We start from the raw sequence: 26,380 nt of genomic DNA, 5'->3' as shown, positions 1-26,380 counted from the left end.
AAATGAAGCAACATACAATAAGATAATACAATATGCTATATTACTGGGTACGCTAATATGATATAATAACATGTAATAAAATATGGTATAATAGATTAATATAATATCATAAATTCTGTTATACTATAACATGTAATGAGGGATAACAAAAATAAGGTAGACTATGATAATAATGATAATAATAATAAAAAGATTGTTAAGTTGAGTTTATTTCATTTACAGTATTTACCTTTTTACCAACTGTTCTTCACACTTCACAACAGTTCTGTTTCTCTCTCTCTCTCTCTCTCTGTCTGTCTGTCTGTCTGTCTGTCTGTCTGTCTGTCTGTCTGTCTGTCTGTCCGTTTCTCTCACAGAGCCACTGTATTTTCAGTGTTTTTTTAAATGAGGAACTCATAAAAACATGACTCTACTTGCTCACATCACACACACATACAGAGACAATCATGGCGGTACAGATGAAAGGATAGTAGTTAAACTCAGATCAAGATCATACAGTACAGCTGTATCTCATGGTTCAGAATTCATGATATTATATTAATCTATTATACCATATTATATTACATGTTATTATATCATATTAGCGTACCCAGTAATATAGCATATTGTATTATCTTATTGTATGTTGCTTCATTTCATATATTTTTGACTGTATTATATTATATAATTTCATTTATAACACTAATATACAATTCCTCACACAAACACTCCTCCCAAATGTTTTTTTTCTCTCCATTATGACAATTGTATGCTGTCATCCGTTATGTTTTTTGTCTTTAAGTTTGTTATGTCTGTTATTAAAATATATTAATACATTCATTAATATACTATACTGTATTTTGTATTGTGTGTGTGTATATATATATATATATATATATATATATATATATATATATATATATATATATACTTATATATTTATATATGTGTGTGTGTATACACACATATATAAACACATTTTAACATGAAACTTAGTCACAGATGTCAGGATAATTTGTTATCACTTGTGTGGGTGATTTTAAAATTAGTCTTTTAACTGCCTTGTCATGAAAGATGTGATTCACTGTTACATCTGATTATATCCTGGAAGATTGTATTTGCAGACATCGTATTTATTGTGGCACAAAATAAAAAAAAGCTTTGAGTACTTGAACTACCTGAATGGCATAACCAGTAGTGTGACTACCTGCAGAACGTATTTTAGCATGAAAGCCTGCATTTTTAACGTACATCAAGCATCCTGTATCATAACTACATGTCTGCCGTTTGTAACATAGCAAACTGCGTGAAAATCGGTTGAAAATTAAGTGAGTTATAGTTATTTTACTTATGCATACACCTCCTTCCTCAGTAGAAGTGAACGCACTGGAGTCAAAGCGCCACCGATCCAAGATGGCGGCCACGCCCGACGTCGGCCCCAATAGGAAGCGTCTATGGTAAATACACTACAATGGTATAAAAAAAGTTGAACTCTATTGGTCCGTGGGGTGATAAACAAGCACAAAAAGCACTGATTGGGCAAACATGGGTCACTTCTATCCAATCAGCTCATTGATTTGTCATTCTTCCGTCATAATGCTGTCGCCTGTCAATTAAGGCTGATTTATGGTTCTGCGTTACACCAACGCAGAGCCTACGGCGTAGGGTACGCGGCGACGAAAATCGTACGGTGCGTGTCGGCGCGTACCTTACGGCGTAGGCTCTGCGTCGATTTAACGCGGAACCATACCAGGTGCGGGTATACTTCTGCGTCACACACACGCAGAGCACACGGCGCACCCGTGGTGCCGTCACGAATCGTTCAGAGTTCTCCGTCTCTCCGTTTGGTCGCGGTGCAGTACCCCCCGCGGCCACTAGTTAGCGATCTTTTTCTGAATGGTTTATCCGACTTTTTCCGGTCACAGTAAATCAAAGAAATAAGGACAACTATTGTGCAAAAAACAAAAACAAAAAAATCACATATAAACGAAGAAAAAAGCCCTGGAAGTTCACTACTGATTCAAACCGGAAACTGGAAATGCTTCGCTTTCAAACGAACCAATCACAGCCCTCTCGGTCTGCGTGTGGACGGCGTCTCCTCGACGCGTAGTTACAATTTTCGGGAGGTGCACGTCACTGACGGCGCATGTGACGGCGTGTCCTCTGCGTGTCCAAAAACCACACGCCGTAGACACGGCGTCGTTTTGACGCAGAAGTATAATTCAGCCTTTAATCGGGCTTTACAGCGGCAAAATGTCCGACAAGAAACTCGGTGGCGCTCAGAAACAAGCGCAGGGGGAGAAAGAAAAAAGGGAAAAATCAATTATTAATGAAGATTCCAAAGCTAACATGCTATTCTCATGATCTATTATAGTCTAGCCTGCGGGGGATTTCCTGGTTGCGTCACCAGCTGTTCCCGCCCTTGTCCTACGTCACTAAACAAAGTAGAAAGAAAGAAAGATAGACAGAAAGAAATAAAGAAAACACGATAGAAAAGAAAGAAAGAACCCCCCAAAAAAAGAAATGGAGCCAGAAGTTTTTTTTGTTTTTTTGGGGTTTTTTTTTTCATGTTGTTGGAGGAGGAAGAGAGGCGTGTCCGCCGGCGCCGGCGGGTGCTGTACATAGATACATGGTGCTGTATGTACGGCTGATGGAGGACCAAAGACAGGTAAAGCTGTGTTCAATTTTAACCAAGGTAACAGTTACGGGTAATTAGCATATCTATACATTACGTTAATCACTGTGTGAATTGACATAAACGCTAGACATTATTATATGTGTATGTTGTATGTATGAGTGTGTGTGTGTGTGTGTGTGTGTATGCGTGTGTGTGTGTGTGTGTGCGTTATTGTCAATTATATAGATTATTATACAGACATATAAATATAGCTTAGTTTATATGGTTAATGTCATTTAATTTTGATAATTCATTCATATTTAAAATAACCCTCACCTTAAATTAAAATAAATCTTCTCCTTACCCTATCCAGCCCAGACCCCTGTACTGCAGGATAAACCTGGCAGTTCCTGTGCTGGACAGGTTTTTTGGCCAGGAGGACACAAGGCCAGATTTTAGGCTGAGCAGAGAGTCCCTGGCCGTGCTGCTGGACCTCCTCCACCAGGAGCGGAGACACGGATGGGGTGTCACAATTGAGGCCTTGGTGTTCCTCTTCTGGCTGGCAAGTGGGGCATCATACAGGGTGGTCTCCACTTCATCCTTGCAGACGGCGGGTCTCCAACATCCACTCCCCCTCCAACATCCACTCCCCCTCATCACTCCCTACAAACGACCGGTAGAAGGTGTGGGAGCCCAGCGCTTCAACAGCCGTCATTCCAGGGCACGCTCCATTATAGAGCGTGCCCTGGAATGTAGACAGATTTGTTTGTTGAAATAATTTGTGATGGGATTTCTTTTATGTAAATAAGGTTGTGAAGTAGTATTTTGTATGCACTGTCTTTTATTCTCGCCTCTTTCTGAAAAAAATCTCAGTGACATGGCAGCCGTCGATTGCGTCAGCCCTGCAAACCCAGTTGATGGACGATGCGGTGGACAGTGGAGACACTCTGGAGACCACCCCAGATGATGTCCCACTGCCAGCAGAAGAAGACACCACGTCATCAAGCCCAGCAGCTTGTCAGGGACTCCTGCTCAGCAACATCATTCACATTTCTATATTAATTTTCTTTCTATATTATTTTTTTGTATTTGTATTTATTCATTATATTTGTTTTTTTTTTAGCTGTAAATAGTTGTTTTAATAGTACTTTTGTAAATAGTTGTGAATGTTCAGACAAATCTAATCAAACAAAGTAAATCTATTGTTAATTGTAAATAGTTGGTCTCTACTGTTGTGCTTTATCTGTAAATACTAACAAATAAAGTGTACAATTATATTTTTAACAACAATATTTTTATTCAATAAACACAGTAAACTTCTCTTAAATCTCTTAAAAGGTAATAACTTAAATTGGAAAAATAAAATTCCATGTATAAAATTAACATGTAAAAAGTGAACAGTATGATTAACAAATTAACAACCTAACAATTATCAACAAATTAACATTTACAACAAAAAACAACTATTTATTTACAAATCTCTGGAGCAGGGAAAAGAGTCTGTCCATCCTGTCCCTGCTCTCCTGCGCTCTCCTCTCTTCTGCCTCCCTCTGTAATCTCATGTCCTCTTTGATGAGATTTAACAATTCCTCATCCCTATCCCTCTTCCTCCCTGCTGCTGCTGCTGCTGGCCCTGGCCGGCTATCCTCCTCATCCTCTTCCTCTTCCTGGTCCCCCACCGCTCCACTTGGCCCCGGTGTGTCCTCAGGGACGGAGGCCATTAGGACAGGGGGGGCCACAGGGCCACAGGGGGGGCACAGGGAGGGGCTACAGAAGCCTCTGTCCCAATACCTCATCCATGAGGTCAAACAAGGGCCAAGTTGCAGCGGTGGGTTTCCCACCCACACCCTCGCCTGTCCCTGGACACTTGCAATCCTAATACGGAGAACAACATCATCATGTGAACAACAGCAAAACTTTTCAGCAAAGTGTTTATTAACTTCCATGGGTAAAACAAATAATTCAATTTCCAGATCACATGTACATACTTTATATTTTTTTTTAAGGTTGTCCCACTTCTTCTTAGCCTGCAGGGGAGTCACCTTCCCCTGCAGGCCCATTTTCTCCAGAATTGTCCTCAACACAGAGAGAAACGAGGAAAAAAAGGGAAACACAAATCAATCATGTTAACACAAGGACACAAATATTGGAAAAGGTGACAGCAAGACAGACACAAAATCCCCCAAATAATCATTGGATGTGTTTTTTTTCTCTACTGGATTGTCTTTTTATTTTAGCCTTTGTATAGGATTCGGGCTAATTAAAATATCTTTTAAATACAAGATGTAAATATTTGTTTATTGTCTTACCTCCATGCCACATTGGCACTATTCCTGGCCCCCGTGAACATGTTTTCATGCAACGCTCTGAGCTTGATGAACTTCTCCGTATGCTCCTTGCTCCCTAACACAAAATTGGAATGTTCAGGTTTTGTTGTTGTTTCATGTCAACAGACAAGATGGTTCTTCAACAGGAAAATAATACTAATAATGTAATCAATACAAACATTTTACTGGACTTAGAGATACTCAACAGTCAACCAGGGTTCACAACCTAAATGTATTCATCTTGGTCCATTTATGTACATAATATTAAGGATAAAAAATAATAAAAGTCCACAGTAATGATAAAATATATGTCAATCTCTTAAATGCTGTGACAAATGTGGAGGCAGCAGAGCCTCTCAACTAGTTAGCTCCGTTTTGTTATGTTAGAGTTCAGTACATGTTATTGATTGGAACGCTGCAGCTGAACGGACTGTAACAACATCACTGCAGTTTCATGACGGAGTGAAGACAGATTACAGATTAAACTCATGTTTCACTGCAGTAATGTTGTGACAGTCCGTTCAGCTGCAGCGTCCAAAAAAAAACTGCGTGAACTCTAACATACCCCCCGCCCCCGCCCGAAATGAATAGGAAATAGAGAAGAGAGAAAAGAGTTTTCCACCCACTGTTTTAATTCCCAATTTCGATTTTCAAACACATCAATGAAATCGGAAAACGGATAATGGATAATGGATAACGATCCGTTTTTTATTATCAAAACAAAAGATGGGAAACTGATTATTTTGGATTATTTCTCTATTTTTATTTTGTCATTTCAAAACAACAAACGGATGGCCGCGAAGTACACAGACCTAGATGGTTATCAGCAAAACTAATGCCACTTATTTGAACTGATTTTTTATGTTTTAAAGTCCCTTAAACTTTAACATATCTACCGTTACCTATTAGAGCGATGTGAAACCCAATACTTACATTTAAAAGTGTATTTGTCTCCACTCTCTCTTCTTGCTTCGTCTGCCATTGTTAAATATCTGTGTGTGCAATGCATCTTGGGATATAGGGGGCCGCGGAGGATACACCGATGCATCTTCAAACAGCGGGAAAAGAAGGCTGCATCTGTGGGCTGCATCTGAAGGAGCCTTCGAAATGGGACAGCCTTCGGCGCGCCGCCGTGACGTAATCGGCCTTCAAATCCAGCCTTCGAAGGACGCAGCCCCTCAATTGGGACACAGCCACTGGGAACCGGTTCTCAACAAGACCCGGTTCTCGATTCCCATCCCTAGTCAGGACAGGTTAGAGGCTATGAAGTTGATAAAGTTTCAAATTCAAAATTACTGATAAAACCATAGCCTGTTGCTGTGCAGAAATAATCTAACCACTGATGGAGGCCAAAGAGATGGCTGCAGTATAGTACCGCAGTACTAGAGTTTTGAAAACGGTACTATACCAGCATTTAAAAAAAAAACGGTACTTTTATGTATTTTTTGTATGCAAACGAATTGGTAAATTGGAGCCTCTCTCTTTAAGCACAGCGAGGTCAGCTAATGTGACGTAGTTGCAGAAGCAGAACTGTAGTGAAAATGAAAGTGTTGTGCATGAACAAGTTCAAATGAACGCGTTCATTGAACACGTTTATTTCTGTGAGAACTTTGAACTGAACGCAACATATTTGCAAATAAAGAACTTGAACGTGAACTTGTTCATTCTGCAGATCACGAACTGGAATTTGAACTGTTCAGGTTATGTGAGTTTCAGCTTCACAGTTTCGGTCCAATTACTAAAGAATAATCCTCCTTCTCATTTCACCAGCGCGGGCAGCGTGCACATTTAGAATACTTGAAGACACGCCGACATCACACCACATTATTCACAATGCAGTGCTCACACCAGCATAGCAACGGGCACCAGCTCCATGGCAAACGGTGGCCCGAGCCAGGTGCAATCTTTACATGACCAGTGAAGAGAGACGTTGCAGACGCAGTGTCAGCGAACAGTCAGATGATGATCCGTTTATCATTATCTGCGGGAATTTTACACACTGTCTCCCAAAGAGTTTGACGATAACAAATTTAACCTTTCTGTGCAAATTATGTCCACCTGCGCTGAGAAAACAAGTCTGAACGTCTGCCTCATCAACTTCACATTTGAAACGTCATGTGGAGTTAAAGCATCTGTCCAGTGTGAAGCCCCATCCAGGAAGCAGGAACACACGGAGGCACACGTCAAGCACTGAAAATCTGCAACAAAAACCACAAACAAAACACAAAACCAACAAAACCAATACGGAGCCGACCAAAACACAAGCAGGAATCAACCCAAATCACAGTCTAAGCTAAGCTACCGCTAACTAACCCCAAAAACTACAGAGCGAGCATGCAGGTGAACAAGCCGGTATGTATGTCTATGTGTGTGTGTGTGCGTGTATGTATATGGTCATGCGTGTGTGTGTGTGTGTGTGTGTGTGTGTGTGTGTGTGTGTGTGTGTGTGTGAGTATGTGTGCGTGTGTGTGTGTGTGTATGTGTATGTATACGTGTGTGACTGAGTGGCTATATATGTGTGAATGTGTGTGTGTGTGTGTGGTGTGTGTATGAGTGTGTATATGTATGTGTGGCTAAATGTAACTGTGTGCAGAGCTGCCTGGGAGATTTGCGAGGCCCTGTGCGAAATGGCTGGGGGGGGCCCCCGTGCGTGAGCGTAGGGAGCGCGCACGAAATTTTTGGGTTTTTCGGGTCGGATCGGGTGTCTATATGCGCAATTTTAACTCCAATTAGCAAAATACTGGATACCTTCCCCTGCCTCATCATCATCTCTTGCCTCGACGCGGGGCCACACCGCTGCTTGAGACCCGGTCGGATCGGTGATTTTTGTAACAAATTTATCAAACAAGCCTTTCAGATAGGCATTAAACTCTTCCATTTTCTTTAGTTTTTTTCTTTTTTCATCCCCTGATGGAAATTTCCTGAATCTGTCTCATTCTCTCGACATTGTGTGACAGTTTGTTCAAACTCCACCGTCTGGATCAGAGCAGCTTGTGTCAATGCGCTTGGTCAGACGCAGTTGAGAAGAACAGACACGCGCATCATTGCACATATATTTATTGATATGCACAGACTAATACACATTTAGGTCTGTAATGGAACGTGACTGTTGATATTTATAAGGGAAAAAACGGCCCATAGCGCGAGGCCCCTTGGGGCGCGAGGCCCCGTGCGGTCGCACGGTTCGCACACCCCTTGCGGCGGCTCTGACTGTGTGTGTGTGTATGCATATGTGTGGCTATGTGTGTGTGTGTGTGTGTGTGTGTGTGTGTGTGTATGTGTGCATGCATGAATGTATGAATATGTATACGTGTATGTGAGTGTGTATATGTCTATGAGGCTATGTGTATGTATGTGGGTATGTGTGTGTGTGTGTGTGTGTGTATGTGTGTGTGTATATATGTGTGTGTGTGCGTGTGTGTGTGTGTGTGTGTGTGTGTGTGTGTGTGTGTGTGTATGTGTGTGTAATAAACCAAACAAAGCTCGACCTGAAGTGTATCTATAGTCGCGAGACCAGGGGCCGACCAGGAAGAACCCGGAACACAGGCCACCAGCAACCTCACAGACGGGAGAGGTAGGAAGGAGGCAACCCACCGCCAGCGAGGCCCCCCCCCAACGGCGGCGGCCGAGGGGGCCCGCGGGCGGGGCCCCCACGACAAGGGAAGAAGCAGCCAGGGATCCCGCGGCGGCGGACCGCGACCCAGACAATCCCGGCCACCCGGTCAGGGCCGGACACGCGGCCAGGAGGCCCTCACCCTCCAGGCCAACGACCCCCACCCGGCGAGGGGCCAGCCTGCCCGGAGAGACAGAGCCGCCCCGGCCGCCGACGCGGGCAGGAGCACCCACCCCCACGAAAGTGGCCATCCAAGACCAGAGGGGCGCCCCGCCGCGGAGGCAGCGGGGGGGGACCAGAGACGGGCCCGGAGAGAGCGAACCCCCCAACAGGGCGACACCTGCGCGGGCCCGACAACGGAGGGCCCCAGACCCAGGCATCCCATTCATTCATCCATTTATCTATCCGATATCTATACTAATAATAATATAATATACTATCACAATAATAATAATAATAATAGTAGTAATATAATAATAATAATAATATTAATAACCATCTTTGTATGACATAATATTAATAAATTATTAAATTTTGTTGTCCTGCCAATGGAGGCCCAAATCCTCCATGGCAGGACCCTTCCATACCGCATTCTCACCGACACAGACGCACATTCACGCACCGTTTCCCCCTCCCCGGGGGGGTCCAGCACCGCCAGAAGGCACCCCAGGCTGCACGGCGAGCCACGCCAGGCCCGGGCGTCGCGACCCACCTGTCCCAGGTCGGCGAGGGAGCGCGGGTGATGTGGGACCCCCTCCCGCCCCTGGTGTTGAGTGCATTTGATTAATGCTATAAAAAACAGGGAGGGGGAGGACAAGGTATCAATTTGACACCGACCCCCCCCCTCCCCAACTAAATGTCCTTGTCAAATGTATTTAATAAGTGTTGAATGTGCAGTGCTATTTAAACCATGAGGCGGGGAGTGCCGGGCCACGCGGGACAATGCCCCCCCCGACCCGGACCCCCCGCCCCTTCTCCTAGGGGGGGAAGGAGGGGGAGCAGAGGCCGAAGCCAGGAGGCAGGACCAGCAGAGCCGGCCCTGAAAAGACGCCCACGCTCCCCCACCGGCCATCCAGTGGACGGGGGCCGGCCCTCCGAGCCGGGCCAGGGCCCCACCGTACCTCCACGGGCACCCCCGGCGCCGCCGGAGCCCCCAGACGGAGGGGGAACCGGTCCAACATCCCCCCATTCATACTGACAACATAAGACATAGACACCTGGGAATGGTGCCACCCCGCCGCCGCGCCCGCCTGCGCACCCCCCGGCCAGGGGAGGCCCGATCCCCGGACCCGGCCCCACCCCCCCCCCCCCCCCCCCCGGGGCAACCCCGGCGGACACCACAAAGGTCACGGAGTCCCCACAGACGCAGGGGCACACGGCCCCCGCCCAACGACGGAGCACCAAGGCAGCAATGCCCCCCCAGCGCAGACAGCCACCCCCCACCCAGGCAGGGCCGGGCCCCATGAGGTAACCCCCCCCATAGGCCCCCAGGGCCCCCACCGGCTAGGGACAGGGCCCCACGGCCGTAACAGCGTATTTATGCGGGTTCGTGTAAACGAGGGTATTTTTCAAAACGTAGAGGGGGAAATATCAGTTTTTGTAAAAACCCGGCTATGTGAAAACGTGGCCTGAGAAAATATCAGCAAGTTCTTGATAATCAAAAAAAGTCATCAGGAAAGACCAAGAAGACCCCCAACAGCCCCCTTCAGGGGTTACTTCTCACCTAAAAATATTGAAAATGAACTGAATTAGAACTAGTTCAAAGTGAAAATGGTGAACTATGAACGTGAACTATTAATTTCTAAACCATGTGAACTGAACTTTGAACTAGTTCATGAGAAGTATCAACTTGCCCAACACTGCGTTCGGTGTCACGCACATATCAAAACTTTCCAAAGCAGTAGGCATACATCAAGAGGTAATTATCTTCAGAACTTATGAAAGCCGTTGTTCCACAAAAGGAATTCCATAACCCTTAAGGCTAAAAGGCCATAAATAACGTCAATTAAAGACATCCTACGGGTTACAAAAAAATGCTGTGATTTCAGTTTCTTTGAGTTTCTTTCAGTTTCTCTTATGAAATTATCTTTGAAAGAGATAATGAAAACTATAATTGCAAAGTAGATGATCAAAAGTTCTCTTTGTGGCACGAAAACCAGAAAGTCAAGCTCACACTCAAAGGTGATACACTCTGACAGGCTATTTTGACAGCATGTTATCATTGGAAAGATTCAGCTGTACCAAAGCTTTAAAAGCCTTTGGTGCATGTGGCAGGGTGGAGGAGCAGCCACTCAGGTTGATTGGGGACAGGTGTGTCCCATCATCCTCTCCACCCTGCCTGCCTTCATAAGGCGTGGCTGCACAGCAGCAAGGGGGCTGTTGGAGAGGCTGCTGAAGCCGAAGCACGTGTGTCCTGTGTGTTGGGTGGAATAAAAAGTGGTTGTGCACTGAAACTCCGTGTCCTCTCTGTCCTGTCGGTCGGGCCCCCGTAGCACTCGCCCTGCTACAGTGTACATGAAGGTTGATGCGTGAAGAGCTCCATGGCCAAATATGCACTACTCTGGACCTGGACAGAATGGAATGGAATGCCAACATTTGTGTGTGTGTGTGTGTGTGTGTGTGTGTGTGTGTGTGTGTGTGTGGATACAATGTTCAATGATCTGTAATGGGACATTTTGGTATAACGCTGTCTGTTGCCTGTTTTCAAGTGAACATTCCTATGCCGAGGTCATGTCATTTGACACAGAGCCTGGCATGGTTGCCAGGGTGATATTTCGTCTAGTTGTTCCCAGCCTGGCCACTATAACATAGCGTGTGCTTAAACATTGCTAGGGCATTACTGGCTGACTGAGCGTCTGTTCAGATCGGCACTGTGTGATCCTCCATTCATGAATCTAAATTTTCCTTCTTTTCATTAAAGCATCAGAAAGACAGCTGGGGTGTCCTGACATTCATTTTTAAACAACAATTTTTGCCACCACAGATCCTGCTGAATAAATGAACTATAATTCAGAGGTAGTACTCTTGCACTCCTGCATGTGTTTTAATGAGGGTACATTTTAACAAAATTTGTGTGGAGAGTGAGAAATGTGTGTCTTTGTGTGAGAGATGTTCAAAACAGAAGTGAGTCAGCCAAAGCCTGCAGTGAAAGACTAGCTGGCTGGAGGATTTCTAGGAGGATTTCAGATTTTTGGATTTTACAAGTGGTGATGAATCATTGTATTTTACATCCATTTTCACAATAATGACTAATGTGATTATAGTTTAATATAAAACAAAAACCTGGAAGAACAGGAAAAAGCAGGATCCTTCCTGTTTATTGACCAATAGTAGAGGAGCTGGACCAAGAAGGGCCGCCCTCCTCATTTGCATAATGAGGCAGAAATCCATATGGTAAAGTAAAAAGAGCAGACAAGGGAATGTAAAAACAAGGAATGCATGTATAAGTAAAAGGAAAAAGAAAAAATATATACATTTCTTGATGAAAATGCATGTATACAGAAAAGAAAAAATTAATTATACATATTTCTGCTTTTATTTTTAATCATGTTAGTTTTGGTCCTCCTTAGCTCCTATCTATTAAAGAAACAAATGGTCAGATGTAGTGTTTACTTCGATTTGAGAGCGAATGCATGAATTGAAGCACTTCTGAGTGAATATGGAAATTAGTTTGAAGCAAAATGTTGGTAGCTGGGACAATAGTGCTACAACAAAATAAACTGATTTCTCTTCTGTCATTTCAAGAAATTATATGAGGAAGCAAAAGTACTCAGTGGAAATCTACAAAATGAAGAAGATGCAAACTCTGTATAGAAAGCCCCTACGTGGGAGTCTTAACCAGGAACCCTCTTGGTGTGAGACAACAGTGCGAACCGCCAAGCCACAGTGCTGTCAATCAAATGAAATCAAAACTGATATCTTAAAGCCCAGGACACACCAACCCGACTTCCCCCGCTCTCGGCTGACTGCTGTGTCGCCTCGCGTCGCCTGTGTCGGGCTGGGTCGGGCTCAAAAACAAGCACTAGACACACCGCAAATACGTCACCCGACGGCGAACTAGCACGTACGTTCCGCGCATGCGTGAGAGGTAATTCCCCTCCATACCAGCAGGCAGCGGTAGTCTGTATTCAGGGGCTCAAGGAGGAGGACAGGAGGACCAGGACCAGGACAGGACCAACTTAAATCCGTCCAGCTCCACCACCGTGTCCAGGGTCGCCGCAGTGAGCCATGTTTCAGAGTACACCATTACGCTGCACTCCCGGTACTCCCGCTGATGCCGGGTCAGCGCCGCCAGCTCATCCATCTTGTTAGGGAGAGATCTTACATTCCCCATTAAGACAGACGGGAGAACAGGTCTGTATTTCCTCCTCCTGATGCGGCGTTGAGCTCCGGCACGGCATCCCCGTCTCCTCCTCTTAATCTCGGGGGGAACGTTGGGTCTCTCCTGGGGCGGCAGCAGCGCGGTGTTGCGGAGCGCCAACAGCTGATCCCTGGTGTAAACAATAGGACTGCTTGCGGGACCCCCGGACACGGACGTAAACAGCGAAAAAAGTAATAAAAAAGTTGAGATCAAAACAGCTGTTTTGGTCTCCATGGTGCAGAGTAGTAGCTAATATTTAAACACTTACAAAAAAATAAGATTACAGATTAAAGTAGAAAAAAAAAAGAAAAAGCTCAAAGGTGAGCAGGAGCTGCTGTAACGAGCTGCCACTCATGCTGCGCCATCTTCATCGTTTATGGTTCTGCGTTAAATTGACGCAGAGCCTACGGCGTAGGGTACGGCGTACGCCACGCCGTAGGCTCTGCGTTGGTGTAACGCAGAACCATAAATCAGCCTTTATTCTGGCGAGGTTTGAAAAAGACTCGCAACAACGGGAAAGCGAGTGATTATGTACATTCACTGAGTGAATATTATGAAAGTGAAATATATATTTCTAGCTAGAAAATGTAATCAAAACGCATTTTTATGCAGAAACTAACTCAAAATATTGATTTTATTCACTAAAAAATAAGAAATTGATTCAGTCTGCAAATGACGACGAAAAGCATTCTGGGAAATTCTGGGAACAGCCAATCACAGAGTGAGCTGTTGACCGACGTCCCGAAGCCGATTCGACATGTCGAATCGGTTGAAAAGCTCCCGACGGGAGGCCGACCTGTGGCGACGTGCGGGACACACCGGGGAAACTAGGCCGACAGACGCGCACCGACGCTCATCGACGGCCCGACGGCCGAAAAACGGCTTGGTGTGTCAGGGCCTTAACAGAAAAATAACTAATTTGTGCTATTTTAACAATGCTACGCACGCTGATATACTGTACAGTACATTACATGCATTTTTCAAACTTAATTTGGTTGATCACTTATTATCTCATGTATGTTGTATGTTTTTAAAAAAAACAGCAACTTAGCTGAGGTGAAAACCCAGGTGCATAAGCCTACATCAGAGAGAGTTATGGAAAAATGGTCACACTGGAAACATTTTTGTGTATTTTGTTATTCTACTTGTCTAGCTTTCAAGTCTATATTTGTATTACTTATTTCTAAGTTTTATTGTTCAGTTAAAGCTAAGTTTTGGAAACAACACAGTAAATCCAGCTGGAATTACATTATTGCAGAACTATGTAATCAGGTCACATGATGGGTGACAGAAATCCGAGTTATACCTGTGTTAGCTTTGCACACAAACTCATTAGATTAACAGGATTTCATTAGTCTACTCTGGAGGTCAAACATTGTACATAATAAACCAGAAGTTTGGTTTAAGCGTGTTTCTTTTTTCCTCTTCTCATTATTATTATTAATTGATATATCCTGACCTGTTGTGATGATTTATATACATTTATCTAGCTAGAGTTCAGATAGAATTAAGAAACAATAAGTTACCCTTAATCTTTTATCGGCCGTGCTGCCTTCCAACGGAGCTGAACAATGTTCCTCTCTTCTCTTTGCTTCCAGTTTCGAGCTGTTTAAATGTTGCTATTTCTTTGATATGTAGGCAGCAGGCGGGACCTGAGTTTCTGCAGTCTCCCAAAATAAAAACTAAACTGACGGGTTTTAATTTACGATGAACTTCCTGAAGAAGTTCAACCTGCCAGACAAAATGATGGTGCAGTTCTACACGGCCATCATCAGAATCAGAATCAGCTTTATTGGCCAGGTTCGAACATTGTCCAACAAGGAATTTGATTCGGTTATTTCGCTCTTTGGTAGTAAAAAAATAAACAGTAAACAAATAAACAATAAACAAATGTGGTATTACTATCTACAGTATAAACATTTTAACATTTTAAGGTGCAGCAATTTGAGGTAGTGATAAAAGAAGGATAGTTCTGAATAAAAATAAGAATAAGTATAAGTCGGGTCCAGACCCGTCGCCAGACCTCAGTCTTAAGGGGGGCATATCAACTGCATGGGGGGGCACCATTACTTCAGCCATATATTCGCGCAGCACTGATACACGTAACATCACGTTAAACATAACCAACAGTAAATATGACCAGCTATATACCCTATATAGCATAATTCCTCGCAATTCTAAGCATAACATCAAAGCAGTATCCACAAAACATTGAAGCAATATCCACAAAACACTTGACTATGCAACATAGATGTAACACCAGAATTGTCTCTCAAACTGAAAAAGCACCACGGCCGGCACATTTTAAAACAGTCAACAGAGGGATATGCATTTCCATTACGCACACGCGTGCGCACACATATACACACAGGCACACGCACTTTGATCCTACTTTTAGTGGAGGCAGCGCTGTCCTCTTATTAGTCCATCCTGTGTCAGTACAGCGGGAGGCAGCGTTTCTCCGAACTGAACCCCCTCATCAATGAATCCTTCCCCTGTGACTTGAACCTGTGAGTGAGGTCCTTTTCAAAAGCGAGTTGAATCAGCTGGGCCTTGCGTCTGTGCAGCATACTGTGTATATATATATATATATATATATATATATATATATATATATATATATATATATATATATATATATATATATATATATATATATATACTGTGTATATCTCGGCCTCTGGATCCAGAGCAGCCAGTGCGACTATGAGCTTGCTGCTGCGCTCTCCAAAAAGCGCATCCATCTCTACTTGCACAATAGCGATGACAATGTAAAATAACCTCTTGAACTCGGTCTTTTCGTCTATGTCACTCTGTGCTTGCCCAATGGTTTCTTCAACTGCAAATTCACGGAGGTTCTTGTTAACTGTGCGTCTTCTCTTGCTTGGACCGGGGCCGGTCACTGGCACAGCCTCGCTGGCCGTGACTGGAGGAGCGCAGAGATCCCATAGTGCAGCAAATTCATTTTCTGTGCGCAGTGTCTTCACACAGTCAGAAGCGCAATTCACAGGTGTCACTGCAGTGAACAAGTCCATATCTTCGCCAGCGAAAACTAGACCGCAGATTCATTCATTCATTCGAATTGCGCGGTAACGGTTATTGACGTAGGCTACGTCAAGTACGTAATCTGACGTTTTGGCCGTTGCAGTGTAAATTTCCCAATCAAAACTAAACACACCATTCTCCATTATATTTGTAATATTTTAGTGATAAAGAAAGCAACATTAGTATTTTTAACAAAAAAATAATAAAATAAAGATGAAAAAAATGTTTGCCCCCAGTGGGGGGGTGGGGGGTGGGCGGGACACCCGTGGCTATGGGCGGGCCCGGCGCCCTATGGTCCGCCCATAGCGACGGGTGTGATTGAGTCCCTCCTCACCTCCTCCATCACCATCTGGTACGCTGCTGCCATTGTAAAGGACAGGATCAGCTGCAGCGTATCATCCGCTCTACAGAGAAGGTGATTGGCTGCAATCTTCCATCTCTCCAGGACCTGCTCGCCTCCAGGACCCTGAAGCGTGCAGGAAAGATTGCACCAGACCCCTCCCACCCCAGACGCAAACTGTTTCAGACTCTTCCCTCTGGCAGGAGGCTGCGGTCCATCAGGACCAAAACCTCACGCCATAAAAACAGTTTCTTCCCGACTGCAGCTGGCCTTGTCAACGAGGCCCCGGACCCCCGTCTACCACGGACTGTCCCCCCCCCCACACTCTACGTCACATTAACGTAAAGACCCCACTGACCTTATGCGGAGAACGGGGAGAACGCGCATGCAGCGTCAATTGACGTCACATCCGCAGGACAGCGCGGGACATTCCGGCCCGGAATTGCAGCACATTTTGCAGCACAGCCTGTTCAAGGCAACGGAGAGATACACTAGAGGGCTCATTCTTTTTGGTTTGGGAACGCTTCATCTGACATTATTACTAGAAAACTTAAAACGTATACAAATTCTTTTCATAAATCCTGCCTCAATCCTGCCTCATGCTCCTTTAATATTGAATATTATATTGAAACAGTTTTGTGAATGAGTTCTGAGTTCTGAGCATTCTATAGGCTACAGTCAAGTTTTAATTCATTTTTAGTAGATTTACTGTGGATGAGTTTTACTTATAGAATAAGACAGAACATGTCACTGGTACTCAAGGTTCAGAAATAAATTCAGATCGGTATACTGGGTAATTATACTACCGTGGTTTAAGGTTTTCATACTAGCTAGAGGCTAGCTTTTCTCTCAGGCAAGTGAAAATTTCTGTATGTCAACTTGTTTGCATTGCTAACCGGTACTACAGAAGTCAACGATCTTGTAGCACAAGAAAAAGAAGTGTTGACCACTTTGAACATATACTGTCCCTGCTACTATGCAGGTGCATATATGTATGTACATCCACATTTAGTATTTCTTCCCAGTCCAATCTGATTTTTCCTCAGACAGAATATGTGGTAGGGGTGTAACGGTACACCCGTTAGTGCCGAACCGTTTCGGTACCAGGGCTGTCGGTACGGTGCAGATGTGTACCGATCCGAACACAGTGCAACATTTAACAGTAGCTAATTAGCTGGCATGTTTTGCACGCAGAGCATACTTCAAATCCGAATTCCCACATGGACATTTTAAGTGGTGGACTGGAAGTTTGTAGTCAACACCGGACTCCCACATGAGTTTTTTTTTGTCTAGCCGCAAGCAGCAGTCATGGTTGATGCAAACAAGAAGCCGGAGCTTGAAGACCCTCCCTTATCTTTAAGGTCTCCTGTTTGGGAGCACTTCGGTTTCCCGGTGAAAAACAACAACGGACAAAAACAAATAGATACTGTAAGACGAGAGCAGTGGACTGGTATGGAGCAATGTACCGAGCAATCGGGCATGTTTCTGCCAACATGTCAAACCTCATAATGCATTTGAAACGGCACCACGCGAATGTGAATATCGCTGCTGCGAGGAAAGAAACTAGCACCGCGTCAACCCAGCTACCTTTTACATATAAACAGACTTTTGCCAGTAATTTAAATTGGGCTAACGCTATAACTAAAACATTTGGTGTTTTTATAGCCGCCGACCTGCGACTCAGTTGTTGAGAACACAGGTCTTAAACTAGTTTTATTTATTTTTTTATTGGATGACTTGGTAATAGATTTAAGCAGTATTCTATTTTGTATTCCTTTATTTATTTTTATATATATATATATATATATATATATATATATACACGCGCGTGCACACGTCTGCGACAGAGAGGCTGACGAATGTTCTTGCCAAGTGGATGTAAACGGCTAGGACTCCATCTGTTCAAGTCTGTTAAAAAATAAATAAATTACTTTATAAAGCCACTTTTTGTTGTTGTTTATCACTCTTTTGATCTGCCACAGTAATGTAATGAATTAAAAGGAAAACACCTCAAGTTGAGGGCTTTTCTCAGTGCGATTAAAAGAGATTAATTAATTACAGAGCTTAATTAATTAATCACAAACATTTTTTATTGCTTGACAGCATTAAATATATATATATATATATATATATATATATATATATATATATATATATATATATATATATATATATATATATATTAGATGTTTTTGATATTGATAGGGAACAAATTGTTTAAAATTTACCGTCAACTCTTTACCAGTGGTTGCTGCTGTCCAGCTATCAGCTGCTCCGGTGCTTGATACTCCTCTCCTCTCCTGGTTTCCAACTGTTAAAGTGCTGCTGTGATGCAGCTGCTTGTCAGCTGTGTAGAGATTAGGGCTGATGATTGAAGAGCAGGCGTTACCTGACATCGCTGACAGTGTCTCATTAGCTGCTGCTGCAAAAAAGAAAAACAGGTCTTAGATGAGGAACAAAGTGGGACTCATGAACCCCCTATGATGAGTAATATATCATTGTTCCACGTTTCCCATTGCCCAATTGTACGTGCATATGAAATCCAGAGTAGCAAGAGTTCACATTGAGGTAACCCTTGATTTTGATAGATATCAAAATGGGTAGTTGCACTTTGAAAAGTTTGCATAGCTTAATAAAGCAAACACTTACAAAATCAGATACATATTCACTAATTTTAAAAATCTAGACAAACACCATACTTCATGATTATTATTCACCACCACCTACATCTTGATATATCTAAGAAGCTGCACCACCTGCATTTTAAAGTACATCTTCAACATTGCGAGTTAGTGATGAATCATGTGCAGCATTCAGCCCCCTGCCGAACACAGAACTGGACTGTTCACCAATTTGTCCAGGCACTTGCCGTTTTTGTGCCAGTACCCCGGAATATAACAGCATAGTATTGTTTAAACACTTTGGTCTCCACCTTCTAAGGCTGAATACAATCTGTCAGCTTTCTCACGTCAAGCACTTGCTTCTCTTCATATTTGTGATTAAAGCTCTAACTGCCTTTTGTTGTGAGTGTTTTGCCTGAACGCATGATCCTGTCATGGTTGTCTCAGAATGACGTGGATCTGCAGGAGGATTTGCATTCCTCTTCGTAGGAGATCACCTGGTTTAGCAGGTCTCTAATGTGTCTGTGGGCCTTTGCTGGGCATGTTTCCCCTCTTTCTTCTCCCATTTCTTGCCTGATTCCTCCTAAGAAAGGACAAATGCGTAACAAAATTAAATAAATAAATAAACACACCCAACCTTCAAAATATAAACCTACTACCCTACCAGGCAGTGCTTTTGAAAGATTCCAATTCTCAAACGTTTTGTTTAAAGCTATTTTAAATTCTTGCACTAGGCACTATGAAACCCTTTGAACATGCAAAACTACAGGAAAAAATGTTAACACACCACACTGTTCTTCCTGCTCACAGCTGTTTCCACATGTAAATAAATCCCAAGAGTTCATCGTGCTTTTGGCTTTTGACAGTTACAAAAATAAATTTACAAACCAACCAGTGATAATTCAGCTACTGCACTTCATTTATTGGTAATATTTCTATTTAATTACACATATTACACATTTTCATTTTCAAGCAACAAAAGTCAGACAATTAATTTCGTCACGAGAGGGCCATTGATTCAAGATCAAATACCTTTGTTCATGTAAACAACTTAAAGAATTAAACATTTTCCAATAAGTTTGTGGGTGGGTGGGGCCGGGTCCGGGGCGGGGGATGCGCGGGCTGGTGCGGTGGCGGGGGGAGTCATTCCCAGGTGTCTATGTTATCTGTCGTCAGTGTGAATGGAAGGATGTTGTGCCATTTCCCCCTCCGCCTGGGGGTTCCGGCAGCGCCGGGGGCGCTCCTGGGGGTGCAGTGGTGCCCTGGCCTGGATGGCCGACGGGGGAGCGTGGGCGCCTACCGGGGCCGGTACTACTGGCCCTGCCTATTGGCTTCGGCCACCGCTCCCCCTCCTGCCCCCCCTACACAACTCACGCACACACATATGCCCCCTTAAACGTGCCCCAAAAGTCACCAAATTTTGCACGCAAGCCAGGCCTGGCTATAAATTTGATATTTCATGGTTTGCATTAATGGGCGTGGCCTAATGGCTCAACAGCGCCCCCTCGAAAACTTTGTGCCTCAAGCCCCACAATACGGTTTGACGTACATGCACGAAAATCGGTACACACCTGTATCATGTCGCAACTTAAAGAAAAGTCTCCTGGTGCCATGGCCGAAACCGAACAGGAAGTCGGCCATTTTGAACAAATCGTGTAATTCTGCATAACGTGCACCCAGGTGCATGTTACGCAGAGGCGTTCTGTGATAGCTTTACTGATCGTTGCCCCAATAACTGACTGTCAGACTAACCCTTGGTGAGGCTCTGGTGCGCTGCAGCTGCTCGCTGGCCTGCGTTTGCACGTATATGTGTGTTTTCGAGTTTGTGTTATCAACGTTTGAAATTGCCCATTTTTTTGCTACTTTTTTAAACTATACTTTTCAGATTGTCGCTGTTTTTAACTGTTTCTTTTAACTGAGCGAAGGATTTTGGACATCAGATCCCTGATTTTAAAGTTATTATTAAATCAACGTCAGAGGCCTGTGAGACTGTAGCCTACATCATGGCTGTATGTGAGGACTGTCAAACATGCAAAATAAGCTACTCACAACTGAAAGATGACATCCACCGCCTAAGAGTTGAAATCCGGGAAAAAGACAAGCTGATTGAAAGCCTCATGTCGGTCGCCTTTTCTCAATCAAAGCAGATCTCATATACGCAGGCGTCGGCTGTCGCTGCCCCGGTGGCCCTGTCATCCTCCTTCCGGATGACACAGGCCCTGATGTCGGACTCTGCTGCCACTCTCCCGTGGCTGGTTTCACTAAATCCTGGTGCCGGTCCGGAAGCAAGGGCTTGTCCATCGGATGTGGTGAGTGACCAGTCTCCGGAACGTGGCCCGGAGATGATGGCGAGGGGTGACGTAGCTTCTGCACCAGAGACAGCGGCCTTGGAAGCGTCATCACCGCCGCCGGCTGCCCCGGCCCTGCCGGGGGACGCATGGATCAGAACCGGAGCCAGACCGAAGGTCCCAGTCCTCTGCTCCACGCCATACCAGTCTGTACACCTGCCGCTCTGGACTGATGTGGTTCGTGGCGGAAAGAGTGTCTCGGGTGTGGCTGGACCACAATGTCGCCTGGAGCTCTCAAACCGCTATGGGACCCTGCTCGCGGAGGCTACGCGTGGTGTCACCACTTCACCACCTGCTGCTGCTGCTGTCTCCCCTCCACCTGTCGCTGGTGCAGATCGGACGGCTGCCCGATCCACCGCGGGACATCAGAACAAGCAACTGGGGAAATCCTCTGCTCACCGCCGCAGGTTGCTGAAGGAAGCTGTGAACAGGCGCTCCAGTGGTCTTCCCCTTCACCGCGTCCTGTCGTCACGGCCCTCGCCTAGCACCCCTCCACCCGGTGCTGGTGATGAGTGGACGGCTGTCCAGAACAACCAGCCGGGATCGCCCTCCGCTGATTCGGTTGCTAGCACCTCTAGTGCTAGCTCTCCCCTCCACTTTCCACCTCCACAATACATCCTCGTCGGGGACTCCATGGTAAGGTCTGTCGCTTTTCCAAATGGCATTACATATTCCTTCAGTGGTGCAAAAATTCTGGATATACATCACCACATCCCTGTCATTGTTGACCGTCACCCGTCTGCCCACACGGTCATCGTCCACTGTGGGGTGAACAACCTCAGGTACAAGCTGCGTGTTCTCTGGTCTTATTCCTTCTCTCAGACGGGGCTCAGAACTTTTTTGCCGTTTGTTCAGTGCCAATCAGTGGTTGTCCGACTTCTGCTCTGGATGTGGGTTTGGTTTCATCAATAACTTTGACATTTTCTGGAAAAAAACAGACCTATTTGGGATGGACAACTTTCACCTCAACCGCAAAGGACTCACTGCCCTGGCCTTTCACCTGTCCACACATCTCCCCTGCCACACAGACACAGCCATAAGTCCACTCCCATCTTCACCTCAACCTCACAACCATCTCACATCCCCGTCATCATAAGCAACAGACCTGTACATACCCACTGTCCCAGTACACCAACCCGCTCTTCCCGTCCTAACCTGATTCATGTCAACATCATAAACAAGTACTCTCAGTCCACCAGCCCACATGCAACCCTGAACATGGCACTTTTTAACATTCGCTCTCTGTCCAACAAGTCTTTTATCATTAACGACCTGATTGTAGATAGCAATTTAGACTGTTTGTTTTTAACTGAAACATGGCTCAGCACTGATGCACCAGCTGTTCTCACTGAGGCTTCTCCACCAAATTATAGTTTTTTATTTTTTTTGTAATTTACTGTTTATTCAGTTTTTTTCAATACATAAAACAAAGACAAACACTGAACAACCACAAGTGAACAGGGAGGACTACAGGCAGATACTGACTAACAAAGCTATACACTGTACAGTATATAAAAGTGAGTATAACTATACGCATGTTGTACACCACTGAATGTTAAACTATAAAGAAAACAGAAAAGCAGAAACAGAAAAAAAAAAGTATGCACACTGGCATACTGTAGGATGTCCAAATATCCCCCCCAAATTTTCACATAGATATCCTCCTTGTTTATCATTCTATAGCACAAGAGGCAATCTTGGACATCTCATTAAACCATTCCACCATGGATACAGGTACTTGTGTTTTCCGATGGCGCAGTGCGCGTATTATCCTGCATCCAGTCATTAGAGCTGTTCGACACCATGAAGATTGGTGGGCATTTAGCCCGCTTCCCTGTGGTACCACACCCAAGAGACAGAGTAGAGGTTGGCGTACCAGAGCAGTGGTCAGCAGGTGGTTGATAAAAGACACTATCTCAGACCATAAGGAGTCTATCATGGGGCATGAGTATAACATATGTAAAAGAGTGCCACACTCAGTGTCGCATCTCCAACACACATCTGAGTTTCTAAGCCCCAAATTTTGCCATTTGTGTTAAACACATAAGAATTTGTCACGGTGGTAACAGTGTGCGCCTTCGGCCCAGTCTGAGGTCCTGAGCACTCTGGAAGAGGTTTTCTGCCAGGATATCTCTGCACTTGGTGGCATTCGTCTTTCCTTCAATTGCAACCAGTCGTCCTGTCCCTGTTCTGATAATAAGGCCAGCAGATGTAAAAAATTTGAAAGGAATGTTGTGGTTTGGAAGGTTTTGCATTCACTTGGTAAAAAAAGAAATTCTGTTTATCTGAATTTAGTACACAATTTTTCTTTGTTAAAAATATTTCATTTCTTGAAGAATATTACCTGCATTTTTTTTTATTAATTCACGTCATCATTATTTAGTAATACAGATTTTTCTTCTTCTTAAACTGAAGAAAATATTTCTCGCTCATTAAGTAAAATCAATTTTTTTACTTCATTAAGAGCTGCCTTAGAGAAAAATTCAGAAAAAGATTTAATATTATTTAAAAAGAAGTGATAATATAATTTCAGAAAAACAGAACTCCAAATTTAAACGGGAAGGATCCTGCTTCTTCCTGTTTATTGACCAATAGTAGAGGAGTTGGACCAAGAAGGGCAGCCCTCCTCATTTTCATAATGATGCAGAAATGCATAAGGTAAAGTAAAAAGAGGAGACCAAGGAATGTAAAATGTCCGACTGTGCGTCTGACCCCCGAATGCCAGGCTTTTGTGACTGTTCTTGTGAAAGAAACACAGAAACTAAGAAAAAAGGAATAACATTTCACAAGTAAGAAGTTGTTCTATCTTATTTAACTGTTATGACCTGTTGAATGTGATGTATCTAGTGATGGCAAAAATTAGGTTTTTCGAATCATTAAATCATTTTGAACCATTGTGTCATAGAGTGGTTCCCTACCTGAAGCTTCATTCAATTCTCTTGGGTGACATCTACTGGCAGGAGCGATTTTTGTTTAGTGAAGGAGACCTATTATGGCATTTAATGTATATTTTAAACAGGCCTTGAATGTCTTAAAAACAATCTAAAGCTTGTTTTTTCTACATAAATCATAAATCCAGCCTGTGGGCCCTGTCACTAGTTTTACCGCTTGTAACCCCTTTTTCTGTGCTCCATTCTAAGGGAAGGGGGGGGGTATGATAATGAGGCTCTGTGCTGATTGGCTCCCTGAATGACGTGTAGCAGGGGAGGAGCATAAACCTCGCTCCGCCAGAGCAGCCCGAGCCTGTAAATACATTTTCACAAATGGAAACTTTATTGTTAAAAAAATAAAATATGAGTTGTATATAAATAACATTTATGCACTATTTCAGCCGGATCTGCCCGGCGGATGCTGAACGCTGGCCCCGGAGCCACGCCGGGCGCCCAGCGTGGCTCCGGGGCGCATCGCCCGTTACCGGGGATCAAACCGACAGATTTCGCTGAAAATCTCGCAGGGTGAAGCTGGTCCAGCCTGGGACAGACCACCAAGGACCCAGCTCCCAAACCACCCGGGAACCTGGATGATTTAACCCGGATCCGACTGGCTCAAGGAAGCACCGCTCCAGGCTCCAGCCTGCGGAGAGAGCTGGTTGTGGGCGTGGTTTCAGCAGCGGAGGCTGAACCTATGGAAATGAGCGCCTATGGTGACGTCACCATAGGCGCAGATTCAGAATGGCTCAAAAAAAGGTCACGTGACACTGGAAGACTCTGTCCGGCGGGGGTCAGAGAGCTTGCAGAAATTCATGGTATTTTGTCTCCCCTGTGCTGGCAGCAGGGCTGGACTGGGACAAAAAATCGGCCCGGGCATTTTGAGCCTAGACCGGCCCACCAGGTATTGTTGGAAAGAAAATGAAGCCTATGAATGAAAACAAACGTTCTTGTGACACCGCTTGTAAACTGTCTTGTTGGTGTGTATGTTCTTGTCTAATAAACCTAAACCTACACCATCCTCCCAGTCCCGTTATAGATGTACTTAGTACTGTTTGTGAGTAGACCAGCAAACTTGTATGGCAAGCCGTTTTAACATTTAATAGCTAGACTGGATATGTGTTGCAGATATCTGTAATTCAATTCGTCCTAGTCAAAAAGAACATTTCAGATATCTACAATGATATATTAACCCATTTTAAACAGGGGGAACGCATTCTGACAGCGTGAAATACTGCTGTCAGAATGCGTTCCCCCTCTGTTTATCATGAAGGGATGCTCACACATCTTTCAAATTCATACTGCTGACTTCTTTCACCACCACAGATAAGTCCTGTGATTTTCAGGCTGATATCATCATATTTGACCATTTTAAACAGGGGGAATGCAGCCCTGCCTCTGTTTTTACTAACTAATGACCATGAATTGCCTAAACAGTGGGTTCTTCCAATATATGTATATATACACAAAGTCTTTGCTGCGATGGCATCACTGTAGGTAAACATTTCTCCAAAAAGATTGATGTATTATTTCACCCACCCACTAATAATCACAGCATTATTAAAATTTAGTGACAATCACGAATCCAAACACCACTGTCCCTGTCAAAAAAGCAACTTAAATTTGGAGTTGCTAATTTAGTTTTATAGAATATATAAGATATTGAATATGAACTCATCATTCTTCAAATAGTAGCCTATCAATAATAAGTCACGCGCTCTAATGTTGTGACTACTCCAGCCAGAGCTGCCTGGGAGATTTGCGAGGCCCTGTGTGGAATGGCCGGGGGGCCCCTTGCGAAATTTTTTGGGTTTTTCGGGTCGGATCGGGTGTCTATATGTGCAATTTTAACTCTCCAATTAGCAAAATACTGGATCCCTTCCCCTCATCATCATCTGGGCTTGCCTCGACGCGGGGCCCCGCGGCTGCTTGAGACCCGGTCTGTCTCGTTCTCTCGACATTGTGTGACAGTTTGTTCCAACTCCACCGTCTGGATCGGCCAGTGGTGCCAGTTGTTGTCAGGTAAAAAACAAAATCAAATGGGCCGATAGTATAGGCCTGCCCGGGCCAAAAAAAAAAAAAATTTTTTTTATTTTTTTGGCCCAGCCCGGCCCAACATCCCCATCGGCCCACCGGGCAAATGCCCGGTATGCCCGATGGCCAGTCCACCCCTGGCTGGCAGGGTGAGGGGAGACCACTTTAT

The 26,380-nt window shown here is 44.3% G+C and overlaps 1 protein-coding gene across 2 annotated transcripts in view; it reads right to left on the bottom strand.

The window, feature by feature from the left end:
• The window catches only part of LOC133443918 (carbohydrate sulfotransferase 6-like), a 34,974-nt gene extending 16,386 nt beyond the window's left edge, over positions 1-18,588 (bottom strand). Inside the window, exon 1 of one of the 2 annotated variants that reach the window (XM_061721269.1) lies at positions 18,524-18,588. The gene's annotated coding sequence lies outside the window, so the exon portion shown is untranslated. Of the gene's footprint in view, positions 1-18,509 lie in introns of both variants that reach the window. The other variant, XM_061721270.1, reaches the window with a different exon arrangement.
• Positions 18,589-26,380: the final 7,792 nt, after the last annotated feature.

Source organism: Cololabis saira, chromosome 5 (genome assembly GCF_033807715.1).
Source record: "Cololabis saira isolate AMF1-May2022 chromosome 5, fColSai1.1, whole genome shotgun sequence".
Taxonomy (NCBI): domain Eukaryota; kingdom Metazoa; phylum Chordata; class Actinopteri; order Beloniformes; family Belonidae; genus Cololabis; species Cololabis saira.
Note: the sequence above shows the minus strand (reverse complement) of the source record. Positions and strands in the feature narration are given on the sequence as shown.